This window comes from Chenopodium album, chromosome 11 (assembly GCF_948465745.1).
Source record: "Chenopodium album chromosome 11, dcCheAlbu1.1, whole genome shotgun sequence".
Lineage (NCBI taxonomy): Eukaryota > Viridiplantae > Streptophyta > Magnoliopsida > Caryophyllales > Amaranthaceae > Chenopodium > Chenopodium album.
The window spans coordinates 41,453,037-41,466,570 of record NC_137844.1 but is presented as its reverse complement, the minus strand read 5'-3'; positions in this window follow the sequence as shown (position 1 = coordinate 41,466,570).

Here is a 13,534-nt window from a genome sequence, read left to right as displayed (position 1 = left end):
TGAAGGAATATGATTTAGGGTGGTTTAAACCTTTAATTTGAGGGTTTTAAAGTATATTTACAACAAGTTTTTATGAATTAATATTGCTTGAAATTTTGTTAGTAAGCTAAAAATTAAATTTCTTGAAGGAATTTTGACTACCCATTAATTGGGATTAAAGTAAGAGGTTTTAAATTAATTTTCAGCTTGTTTTAATTAAATTATGAGTGGTTTAATAAGAGTATATATTGCTGGAAATTTGTGTGGAGTAGATTTTAATGCCATGTTATGATTTTGGATTGTAGGAGACTTCCAAGTGAGTGATTTCTGTTAGTCGTGGCGATTTTAAGATCGTATTCAAGGTACGTTCGTGTACTTGGTATTTATTTGGTGATGTAGGAACTAGCTAGGATTTGAATAATTGATTCCAAATAGTATCATGATAGATTTTGATTAGAATTTATTATTTGGTTGATGTTGGTGATTGAATTATGAAGCATGGATTATTTGTGATGGAATATTGAATGGAAATAATTATTTTGGCATGTTGTATATGAACCACACTTTTATTATTGGCATGATAGAGAGCATGTTTAATTAAACTAAATGTTTAATTTGGTTTGGAATATTAAGAGGAAATTTTATTATGGTTCATATACTTTTTATTGATGCTATAAGCATGAGAAAAGAGCTATTTAAGTGTCTATGTACACGAAGATTAAATTATATTCTGGTGCCTTATTACACTTAAGGTGTTTCTAACACCGAGGGATAGGAATTGTGGCGCATTACACGTTTAAGGTGTCTTTGACACCGAGGTAGATTTAAAAAGGGTTCAACATTAAATACTATGTGGTCACTAATTGGAATATTTAATTTTTTTGTTTTTTTTGAAAAAATTGGAATATTTAATTGTTTGGATAATTATAATGTTTGATTGTCTTATGGTTTGAGAGTCATCACCAAGATTAATAACATGTAAATAACGTAAAGTGGAAGAGATTACGCACTAAAACTCTTGTAACGTATATACCTTGAGTATGAACATATGGTGGGAGTTATGCGACTTTATATTTGACCATAACTTCTACTGGGAGTATAGGACGCTGTATTTTCCTTTTATTATTATGCTTAGGAATTCCGCCACTTACGAGTGGTTATTTTATAAAAGCACGGTTAGCTCCCGTGTTAGTACCCCTTTATTGGGGCAGGTTAGGGGGAAACCCGTTCGATGCGTATTCAATGCTAAATGAATCAATTAGTTACTTAATTGAGAAGTCATGTTGTATGTTGTGTGCTTGTAAACAGGTGCAACAACAAGGTAAATTGTGTGTTGATAGGTGAAAGCATGTTAGTGTGTTTAATTACGCTTATGTACTCAGCATTGCTGATTGTGTGTTTGTGTGTTTGTTGGCCTTGTCTTTACCTTTGTGCTATGATGACCCATTTTTAATGGAGAGTAGTGGAAACAAGTAGAGAGAAGCATTTCAGGTGATGAAGCATATTCATGATGGGCATGAATGAAGAGCGAATCATGCTAGTTTCCATAAGTTTATGATATGTTTATTGCTTTAATTATTTATTATATTATGCTTGTGAAACTAACGCAATGATTTTAAGTTGGTTGGTTTTGTTAAGGGCCTACAATGGTTCCAAGTTGTAGGTTGACTTCGTTTTACTTTGGTTTAACTTTACTTTCGTTTGGTTGACTTTTAAGTTCAATTGTTTTGAATGTTTTTAAAGATAGTCTTCTGCTGTGTATCTTTGATAGTTGCCTTAGCCTTTTTCACGGTAGCGGTAATGTCTTAGATTTTCCTATTTTGATTTTTAAAAAGAGCAAAATAGGTATTTTAAAAGAAAGGAATTTCTATGGTGTTACAAAGTGGTATATGGGAGCTTTAGTTGAGATTTTATTACCACTAAAGCCAAAAACGTGTTTTAAAGTGTTTTGTTTTGAAACTTGGCCTAGTACTTATTTAATTGTGTATTTCTAAAGTGAGTTATTTTATTTAATTTTGTTTTAAGAAGATCAAATATTTTATTTAATTAATTTAAAAATTCGAAATTTTTTTTAAGAGAGGTCCAAAATTTTTTTTATTTTTATTAATTGGGGACATCGAATTGTTTTTTTTATTAAGGGTGTCCGATATTATTTTTATTTTTTTATTATTTTTTTTTAAAAAAAAGGGGGCCGAAATTTTTTTTTGGTCTTTTCGGAGCTTATTTTCGAAAATTTTATTGAAGAGGAGTTAAAAATATTTTTTTTTAGTTTGTTCATTTTGCAGGAAAGCAATGATTGAGGTAAATATTATGTGTTAAAAGCTTTTAAAAGCATGTTGGTGAGTTTGGGTAGGAAAGAATTTGGGCATATAAGTTAGAAATAATCATGTTCTTGTGTGCATTAATATTTAGGTTGTGATGTTTAATCATGTGAATGAATTGCTTGTGAGCATGTAATTATGTGATTTGAAATAAGAAACTTGTTCGATTGAACATTGAACCTAATTCATGCAAGAACTGTATTATTTTTGCTTTCTTTGGAAAGGGAATTCTTTTCTAAGTCTTTTTCTTTATAGTTAATCGAACCTACCTAGCAAAAACACCCAAATTGGTACTCTTGTCAAGAAAAACAATGAACACCCCTATGATTATGTAGAGAAAATTCGCTACTATTGTTCTTACATGAGTAATGTCCTCAGAAACAAACTTTATGACCTTCCTGGTCTTATCTCTACTATGATCGTTCATTGCCTTCTGGATGAACCTCCATATCTTGCTGTTAAAGCAAAGTTCTCTGATTTCTACCTTCCGAGGGACATCCCAAACTACTCCAAGCATAAGGATTTCTTTGGTCAGTGGTATCCGGATTCTTGATTCTTCATTACTTATCTCATTAGGGTCGAGAAAGCCCATTGTCAGTGTATTCATATCCCATATCCAGACTACTACTATGACAATCCAGTGGGGAATAATCCCCCTTCTTCTAGCCACCAGTCAGGTAGTTCTTCTTCCACGGGAAACCAAGCAAGGGCAAATGGAGAGTAAGAGGAGGGAGAAGCGATGCAAGAGATTAACAACACTGTTGGCAGTTCCTTTATGGAGATTTCTAATCCAAATCCAAATCCACCTCCAACTCCAATAATAATTGATATTTTATCTGATGAGGAGGAAGAGGGAGAGTTCGTTCAAGTGGAGCTTGAACCAGAGTCACTTGAACCCATGGAGGAAACAGATGATCCTGAGTTCGATCTTGGAAGCTACAAATAGTCCATAGATAGGAGGGACAATGTTCAAAAAGATTATATCTTTATGTTTCATTTCATTAAGGATTCTTAGTTTCATTTCCGCTTATCATTTCTTTCAGTTTTAGTAAAGTAATAAGTGGCATGACCACAGTGAGTCAGTGAGCTTATGTAATGCATAAGTTTTTAGAACTCATTTTATTTCAGTAATTCTATTCATTTCCTTTATTTATTAATAAAATTCTATTTATTTCCTTGTCAATTAATTTATTTTATTGATAATTAATTCATTTCACTTCCCAAAATTATTCATTTTATATCACTATCCCAATGAGCCAATCCTCAATCAAAAGCATTCCAATAAATTATTTCTAAGCTATGGGAGTTTATGGGAATCATTTTTATTTATCTATGTGATGCTTAATGTATGGTTGGTTAGCAATCAATAATTGATTGACAAAGCTACAAATTTAAGAGAATTTTTAGCTCTTGCTATCCCAATTTGTTAGCTTCAAATTTATTGTGAATGTTTCAAGGGTGTTAATCATAGATGAGTGTATACCTTGAGAGCTAAACAAGACCATATTTAATATAGACCCTTGTTTTAATTCAGGCGAAGAAAGATGGCAGGGGGAAGTGGTAACAATAATGATGGAGGAGAGTTGAGTGAATTTGTGAGGCAATTGGCGGCTGTTGCCCAACAGTTGACAAGGAATTCAACTAATAATGGGGATGCTCAAGGAGAGCTTTTCAAGAAGGTGGCACAAAGCAAGCCACCAACCTATCAGGGAGAGCCTGACCCTACCATACTGGAAAATTGGTTAAGGGAGTTTGAGAAACTGTTTGGGGCAGTTGGGTGCCCAGAAAATTCTAAGGTGGGTTGTTCTCTTTATTATCTGAGAGGTGAAGCTGACCTTTGGTGGCAGCAAAACGAAGCTACCATTAGGGCATTACTTGGATTCAATTGGACTAAATTCCAGGAGAAAGTGAGAGATAAGTTTTACCCTAGCTTCTTATAGAAGCAGAAGGCTGAGGAATTTTCAAACCTTAAGATGGAGGAGATGTCAGTCACTGAATACTACACAAAGTTTATCGAGCTGTCTCGTTTTGCTGAAGAGTCTGTTGCTACTAAGAAGGCAAAGGCTAGGAAGTTTTAAAGTTTTTGACTACTGATTTGCAGCTGAATTTGTGTGGTCAAGTGTTCGAAACCTTGGATGAAGTGTCTGGGAGAGCCGCACACCTGTATGCACTAGAAGTGAAGAAAAAGAAAGAACTAGCTGAGATAGAAGGGAAGGAGAAGAGAAAAGAGGTGGAGCAAAGTTCTAGGAACCAATAGGGTAACTAGAACAACTTTAAGAAGTAGAAATACCACCATAACAACAACTTCCACAACAACAATAATTCCTAAGGTAACAATCGTCAAGGAGGACGAAACTTCAATGGATGGGCTAGGAACTATAACCAAGGGAATAACAAGAATGAAAGGCGTTATTTTTGCAAGAGGTGCAAGAATAACCATCCTGGGAGGGATTGCGAAGGCAATCTGGTTACTTGTCTTGCTTGTTATAAACTGGGGCATAGGGAGTACGAGTGTTTCTCCAAAAATCCTAATGGGAACAAGCAGAATAATAATTCAGGAGGGACCCAAAGAAACTTTCAAGGGAACAACAACAACTTTTCTGGGAATAAGGGAGTGCAGTAGAATGGAGCGAAGGGCAACAACAATAGTAATGGGAATAATCAACAGAAAGGTGGAGCTATAGGGAAACTGAATGTGTTGAGTAGGCATGAGGCCGATTCCACGAAAGATGTCATCACCGGTACTTTTTCTATTAACTCTTTTCTTGTTAAAGTTTTGTTTGATTCTGGTGCTACTTTTTCTTTCATTTCAAAGGGTATTGTTTCGAAACTTAAAGACTGTTTGAAAACAGTAGAAGTAGTAGACCTACCTATAACCATTCCTACGGGTAGGGTAGTGAAATGTACCAAAACCTTTAGAGACGTGCCTTTAGAAATTAAAGGGAAAGTATTTCTGTCTGACCTCATCGAGTTTGGATTGAGCGGTTTTGATCTCATTCTGGGAATTGATTAGTTGAGCAAGTACAGTTCAGAAATCCGTTGTCGATCGCAGAAAGTGAAAATGAACACAAGTGAGAATGAGTCAGTGACTTATTGGATGCATGGTGAAACCAAGTGCCCAAGGTTAATATCCGTGCTTAAGTTGGCAAAGTACATTAAGAAGGGACATCCAGTGTAATTTTGCAGTGTGAGAAACATGGAGTTTCTTAGGTTTAGCAGGGTATTATAGGCATTTTGTGAAGGATTTCTCGAAGATTGCTAAACCTATGACTATTCTAATGAAGAAGGACAAAAATTTCGAGTGGGATGACAAGTGTGAAGAAGCATCCTAACTGTTGAAACAGAAGTTGATTACAGCACCAGTGCTTACACTGCCAGACGATAGTGGGATCTATGATGTGTTAGTGACGCATCCAAGAATGGCTTGGGATGTGTGCTTATGCAAAATGGAAAGGTGATTGCATATTCATTAAGGCAGTTAAAGACTCATGAAGTAAATTACCCAACTCATGATTTGGAATTAGTTGCAATCATATTTGCACTAAAGATTTGGTGGCATTACTTGTGTGGGGTGAAATGTAGGATTTATACAGACCGTAAGAGCTTAAAATATATCTTCACTCAAAGAGATTTAAACTCATGCCAAAGAAGATGATTGGAGTATACGACGAATTATGACTTAGACATACAGTATCATGAAGGGAAAGCGAATGTAGTTGCGTATGCTCTAAGTCGTAAAACCAGTCACAGATTGAATACTTTAATAGTGGACGATGAGTTATGTAGATAGATGAGGAAAATGAATCTAGAAGTTGTAGAATGGGGAGTGCCAGCAGGCATACTTACAAACCTAACCATCTAACCAACAATATTCAATGAAATAAGGGAAAATCAGGAAGGAGATGTGAAGTTGGATAGGATTCACGAGAAAATAAAACAAGGAAAAGCTACAGATTTCAAAATTCATGAAGATGGGAGTTTAAGGTACAAAGGTCGATGATGTGTACCGCAGAAATGTGAGGAAGTTAAAAGAAAGTTAATGGAAGAGGGCCACAATACACCATACTCGGTGCACCTAGGAATGGATAAGCTATACAAGGATTTGAAAAAGGTTTATTGGCGGCCTAGAATGAAGAATGATGTTGCGGAGTTTGTCGTAAAGTGTTTGACTTGTCAAAAGGTAAAGATAGAACACAAAAGACCCCAAGGGACTGTGCAATAATTAGAAATTCCTGGATGGAAGTGGGATTATATCTCAATGGACTTTATGACTTGCCTCCCAAAATCAAAGAGTGGAAATGACACCATTTGGGTAGTGGTGGTCATACTTACAAAATCTGCAGTGTTCATACCAATGACGGAGACTTGGAAGATGAAGCAACTTGCAAAATCTTACATCAAATATGTTATGAGGTTACATGGAGTTCTAAAGGAAATTGTGTCTGATAGAGATTCCAGGTTTCTTTCAAAATTCTGGAAAAGTGTACAAGAAAACTTTGGTACAACACTTAAGATGAGTATAGCGTTTCACCCTGCCACAGATGGACAAACGGAGAAAACCATTCAAACCTTGGAGGACATGTTGAGAGCTTGTGTTATAGACTTCCAAGGGGGATGGGAAGATAGCTTGGATTTGATTGAATTTTCCTATAATAATAGTTACCATGTGAGCATAGGCATGGCTCCATTTGAGGCTTTGTATGAAAGAAAGTGTCGTAGTCCCATTTGTTGGAACGACATAAGTGAAACAATGATTTTAGGGCCTCGAATGATCGAGGATACAGTGAAGCTGTAGACACCCATTTGTGTCTCCCCAAAACCAAACCCAGTGATGAATACCTTTTGCGTCGAATGATTATCGAACAAGGTGAAAGTGTGAAAGGTCAGGTGTTGCGGTAGGTTTTTATTAAAAATTCTTTCTTTCTGTTTTCGAAAAACAACTCTATTTTATGAAAATAGCCAATCCAGTTTATCTTGGTCCACGACAAGGGTCCAATAACAGTGTAGTTGGATGGGGCTTGCAAAGAGCTTTCCAATGATATATTATAAGCCCAATTCCGATGAATAATGAGGAAGTTATGGCCAAAATACTAAACTGGACCCGGTTTGATCTTTACATGTGGCCCGATGATCTAGGGGAGGGCCCAATGTTAATTATTATTCCTAAAGTTATTAGAATTAATTATAGTTTTCTAGAATTCTCTATAAGGTTCTTTTAAGTCCTAATAAAATTAGAATTAATAATTATATTCTGATAACTTTTACTTGGAATAAAATATTATTTTATGAAAAATACGATTTCAGTTTTCATACGGTCTTTACAAGTCAATTTTGATTGATAAGTGGACTCCGTGTTTGAAAGCGCGTAGGAATCCAGGCTGTCGCCAAACGACAGGCCTGTTGCCATGCGACAAACCTTGTCGCCATGCGACAGACCTTGTCGCCATGCGACAGACCTTGTCGCCATGCGACAGACCTTGTCGCCATGCGACAGAGATGGTTTTACAGCGATAGAGTGGAGTTTTATTCCTTATCAAATTCTACCTATTTCCAGACTGTTTTCTTATAAATAGGGTCCTGAACCTCCGTGTTTATTCATCAACAATATCAATTATCATCAATTCTCATCTACAATCAATTCTCATCCACAATCATCAAAAAATCAACTCTCATCAAGAATTTCTTGATTCTCTCTCTCTTTCTAAACCAACCTTTTTCACAAACACAATTCCTCATACATTAGTTCTAGACACACCTAGCCAAGTTCGAAGTTGCTTTCGCCCTAGACGTGAAAGGTTATAATTTCTGAGGGTTTGGTCCCAAATCTCTATTTCAATTATTTAATTTAATTGTTTAATTTTATACTTTTTCTTGAAGCTACTAACGCGTGTATTTTGTTATTAGAAAGAGGTACGAGGCATCAAAGTATGTAATCTTATTGCTCTATTCTTATAGAAAGCATGTTTAAATTTGTTTAATTCCTAGCATCATGTTAGGATGTTATTATTGCTTTCTAGTATCATGTTTAGGGTGCCTTTTACTCTTTTCTAATATCATGTTAGTATCATGCTAGGTCTAAAGCTTTGATCTTTATTGCTTAGTGACATGCTAGGATTTGTTATTAATCTTGTTAGTATCATGCCTAGGATGTTGCTATTATTATGCTTTAGCGTTGATATGATAATGGTTATGATTATGATTGTTAATTATGATTATTATGATTGATTATTATGCTGTTTGATGTTTATTATTTTTATTGCTTGATCACGCCTTTTATGCATGTTTAAAGGGAATTTGTACTTGTAATCACGCTTAATAAGATAATTAATAATCTTGTTTAGGGCTAATATGATTATAATTCAAGTGATCGCCAATAATAGTTTCGCTTGAGAATTAAATTCAACCAACATAGATAAACAGGTTTAGGGTTAACCTATTGTTTGCATGTTAGTCAGAAAGTGCACATGAATACGAAAAGAATGAAGTAGAGGCCTATTTAGGGCAGGTTCAATCTCTTTTAGGTTGTATTTGTACCTTCATCCCCGAACCCTATTTGGTTCAAGACCTTTTGGAGTTGACGATCTCCTGGATCGTTAAGGGGTGTAACCTTCACCCTGTGAACGGTTTACAAGTTCCTAAAACTTGTTGGCGACTCTTTTGCTCTAGCTTCTTTCCCTTTGGACGCCACCATACTTAAGTGTATGATCACAGTGGGGTTCAAGTTTGGGGTAATGCTTGAAATATTCCCTATAGAAGCAAGTAAGGGAAATTCAAGCAACTCAAGATCGTTAAAAGAGCTACGCGGATTTGAAGCGTAGAGAAGAGGAGTTTGAAGTTGGTGACAAAGTGTTGCTGAAGGTGTCACCCATGAAAGGAGTGATGAGGTTTGGAAAGAAAGGAAAGCCTAGCCCAAAGTATATTGGGCCATATGAGATACTACAAAGGATAAGCAAAGTAGCTTAAAGTGCATGATGTATTTCATGTGTCTCAATTAAGAAGATATATCCCTAATAAGTCTAATATATTTCAACCTGAAACCATTGAGTTAGATCAAAGCTTAACCTATAAGGAAAGACCTGTCAAGATTCTTGACAGTAAAGTGCGTAGTACACACAATAAGAATGTTAAGATTGTGAAAGTGTTGTGGGCTAACCAAGAATATGAGGAAGCCACTTGGGAAGCCGAAGATGAAATGAAAAAGAAATACCCAAAGTTTTTTCAGGTATGTTGAGTTACGGCGACGTAACTCGTTTTCTTTAAGGGGGGTAGAATGCGGTATTATTTTGCGCTTTTTCTCTATATTTTTAGTTATTTTTGTGCTTTTTGCACAATTTTAACGAGTATTTTAAGTAATTGTGATCTCAAGGAGACACAAAAAGGTAAAGGTATGACAAAAAGAACAACAATATTATACAAAGTGAGGAAAAAGTTTGAATTTCGTTTCACAAGTTTCGGAACGAAACTTCTTTTAAGGGGGGTAGACTGTAATACCCCGTATTTTATTTTAAGTAAGTATTTTGTGAAGTATTTAAATAATTCGAAATGAATTTTTATGGCATTTTAATTATTTATTTTAAATAAATTTGGAAATATTTTATAAAAGAAAAATTTTATTTAATTAATTATTTAATTAAGTTGGGATTTATTTTAGAAAAGTTTTATAAAAACAAAAACTTTATAAAAGTCAAGTTTTATTAGGAAAGGGATTAGTTAAGATAGAAAGGGAAATTAAGGTAAGAAAGGTTTCTAGAGAAAGGAGCTATTTAAGTGTCTATGTACACGAAGATTAAATTATATTCTGGTGCCTTATTGCACTTAAGGTGTTTCTAACACCGAGGGATAGGAATTGTGGCGCATTACACGTTTAAGGTGTCTTTGACACCGAGGTAGATTTAAAAAGGGTTCCACATTAAATACTATGTGGTCACTAATTGGAATATTTAATTGTTTGGATAATTATAATGTTTGATTGTGTTATGGTTTGAGAGTCATCACCAAGATTAATAACATGTAAATAACGTAAAGTGAAAGAGATTACGCACTAAAACTCTTGTAACGTATATACCTTGAGTATGAACATATGGTGGGAGTTATGCGACTTTATATTTGACCATAACTTCTACTGGGAGTATAGGACGCTGTATTTTCCTTTTATTATTATGCTTAGGAATTCCGCCACTTACGAGTGGTTATTTTATAAAAGCACAGTTAGCTCCCGTGTTAGTACCCCTTTATTGGGGCAGGTTAGGGGGAAACCCGTTCGATGCGTATTCAATGCTAAATGAATCAATTAGTTACTTAATTAAGAAGTCATGTTTTATGTTATGTGCTTGTAAACAGGTGCAACGAGGTAAATTGTGTGTTGATAGGTGAAAGCATGTTAGTGTGTTTAATTACGCTTATGTACTCAGCATTGCTGATTGTGTGTTTGTGTATTTGTTGGCCTTGTCTTTACCTTTGCCCTTTGATGACCCATTTTTAATGGAGAGTAGTGGAAACAAGTAGAGTGAAGCATTTCAGGTAATGAAGCATATTCATGATGGGCATGAGTGAAGAGCGAATCATGCTAGTTTCCATAAGTTTATAATATGTTTATTTCTTTAATTATTTTATTATATTATGCTTGTGAGACTAACGCAATGGTTTTAAGTTGGTTGGTTTTGTTAAGGGCCTACAATGGTTCCAAGTTGTAGGTTGACTTCGTTTTACTTTAGTTTAATTTTACTTTCGTTTGGTTGACCTTTTAAGTTGAATTGTTTTGAATGTTTTTAAAGATAGTCTTCCGCTGTGTATCTTTGATAGTTGCCTTAGTCGTTTTCACGGTGGCGGTAATGTCTTAGATTTTCCTATTTTGAGTTTTAAAAAGAGAAAAACAGGTATTTTAAAAGAAAGGAATTTCTAGGGTGTTACAAATCTCCCTAATGCCGCCAGACAACCGGTAATTTTCTGAACTTCTTTGACAGTGCGAGGTGACTTCATGTCAATTACTGCCTGTATCTTCTCTTGGTTGGCCTTTATCCCCCCTTCGATCGATCAGGAATCCGAGAAAATTCCCAGACTCAACACCAAATACACACTTCGTGGGATTGAGCATAACCTTATGCCGCCTGAGTGTGGTGAAGGTTTCTCGGAGGTCAGCTAGGTGATCCGTTTGTAGATTAGACTTGACTATCATGTCATCAATGTACGCCTCTACGTTCCTCCCAATTTGATTAATGAAGAAAGTATTAATCATTCGTTGGAAAGTAGCAGGCGCATTCTTCAAGCTGAACGGCATCACAGTATAACAAAATAACCCCTGATCAGTGACAAATGCCATCTTCTCTTGATCTTTTTTCCAGAGGGGAATCTGATGGAAGCCTGAGTAGGCATCCATAAAACTCATCAAAGCATGCCTCGCTGTAGAATCAATCTTTGGGAGTGGGTAACTGCCGCACAAACACAACGTTTGTAACCCATTTAGGGAAATTACATGGTCGAATGAACTAACCCTCCGTCTAACAGTTTTTTTACCTCAGCAGCTGCCGCCTGACTTCTCTCCTCGCTGCGATTTCTTTTCTTTTGCCGGATGGGCTTCTTTTTCGGATCAACGGCGAGTCTGTGGACTGTGAGATTCGGGCTGATGCCTGGAATCTCTTCCACTTCAAAGGCAAAGATGTCTTTTAATTCCTTCAACTGAAAGTGTAAGTCTGCACCTAACTTTGCAAAAGCAACCGTCCCCACCTTAACAGTTCGCTCTCGACGGCTGTCATCTAGAAGAATATCAATGTTCTCCAGCCGGCTAGGGACGGAGTTCATCTGACCGTTCCCCAGTCAGTAATTGCTATTTCTTCTCCTTCTTCACCTCCACCAGCTGAGCAGATTTTCTTTTCTTGGCGCCTGGTGGGGATGAATCAGGATCCTTGACATCGTCAAGGTCTATTGGCTCCGACCCCTGTCTAGCTTCCCCAACCGTGGGTTTGACGTCTAAGAGATAACACTCTCTATCCGTCTTCTGATCCCCGTTCAGGGAGCCAACAGAGCCATCATCCCTTTCATATTTAAGCAGCATGAGAATTGGGATGATGACGGCCTTGCACTCATTCAGAGTGGGACAACCTAGAATAAGGTTATAGGCGGTCAGCTCCTCAACCACCAAAAATCGGACGACCATATGACGCTCTTTACCTTTCTCTCCCATCCGGATGGGTAGATTTATTCGTCCGACTGGGTGCACAACTCCTCCACCAAAACCAACAAGAGGGTGGGAGACGTCGCGCATATTGTCTGCTTTGTATTTTAACCTGGACAAGCATTCATAGCTGATGATGTTAGAGGAGCTACCAGTGTCTGTCAAGATCCGGCCAACCAGCTGATAGGCGACCTTGCTCTCAATGACGATTGGGTCATCATGCGGCCGACGGATTGAGGCGCGGTCTCTTTCAGTGATGACGACCTCAAGAAATTTGCTCGTAGACACCTGAGGCTCATCATCAAGGTTAACATCCATTTTCCTCAGGTGGTCCTTGTTGTGCCGGATGGTAGGGCCACCACTCGTGAAACAGCCTGCTATGGTGTAGATCGGATCTTTGTCAGCGTCCAAGCTACTTGTAGGCTGGACAATCCTCTTGGACGACTGCTTTGGATTTGCGTTGGAAGTCACTTTGGACTTCCAGATGTATGATTTCAGCACCCTCTTGTCAGTTAGACGGTCCAACATCCGCTTGAGGCTATAGCAGTCGTTGGTGTCATGGGCAACATCCTCATGGCAGTATTTATTTTTGTTCCGCGACTGGGCGGAACTCTTCATTGGATTCGGCTTCTTAATGGTCAGCCGGTCCTTTATCTCCATGAGGATGGAGTGGAAGTCTTTGTTAAACTCGTACTTTGGAGCATACAGTTTAAACTCTTTCTTCTTTTTCTAGGACGGTTGATCAGATTCATTGACCGCCCAGACTTCTTTCCTCTTTTTGCTCTGTTTAGCTTTAGGAGCCGGCTGAGCAGACCGATTCTCCTTATGTTTGTCAGACTTCTTAGAGTCTGACTGATTATTGGACGTGTAGAGGACAATTGCTTTTATAAAGCTTTCTGCCTCCATCAACGCCTCTTGGAGGGTGAATTCCCTCTTTCTGGGGGAATGGAACTGACTGTGAACTCTCCAATTGTGAAGGCAATAGTGGAAACGCTCTTTCGCTGTGCAGTACTCCTGAAGACATAAGCAAGCAGGGCACCCACGAGCTTGCTGCAATCCTTAG